Source organism: Fukomys damarensis, unplaced genomic scaffold (genome assembly GCF_012274545.1).
Source record: "Fukomys damarensis isolate Sample0158 unplaced genomic scaffold, DMR_v1.0_HiC HiC_scaffold_29, whole genome shotgun sequence".
Lineage (NCBI taxonomy): Eukaryota > Metazoa > Chordata > Mammalia > Rodentia > Bathyergidae > Fukomys > Fukomys damarensis.
In genome coordinates this window covers 14742350-14742773 of record NW_022900941.1, presented here as the reverse complement: position 1 = coordinate 14742773, position 424 = coordinate 14742350, and positions in this window count along the sequence as shown.

Below are 424 nucleotides of genomic sequence, written 5' to 3'. Positions count from 1 at the left end.
TTTTTCTTTTTTTTTTTTTTTTTTTTTTTTTGTACTGGGGATCAAACTCAGGTTCTTGGGCTTGTGAGGCAGGCAGCAGCACCACTGAGCTAAATCCCTGGCTGTTGGTTCTTGTCTTAGTTACTTTTTATCACTGCTGAAACAAAATACTTGACACTCAGAGTTAAAGGAAAAAAGGTTTATTTAGTTCACAGTTTGCAGAGGTTTCAGTCCATAGTCAGCTGGCTCCAAGGCAGGGTGGCATGGAAGACAGGCATCACAGAGGAAAAACAGTTCATGGCAGGCAGAAAGCAACACAAGCCAAGTGAGGGACCAGTGGCAAGCCTCTTTCTGACTCATGTATCTTATCCAGGCTACTTAGGGCAGATTGCACTTACACTTATACCCTTAATCCTTTTTTTTTTTTTTTTTTTTTTTTTTTTTT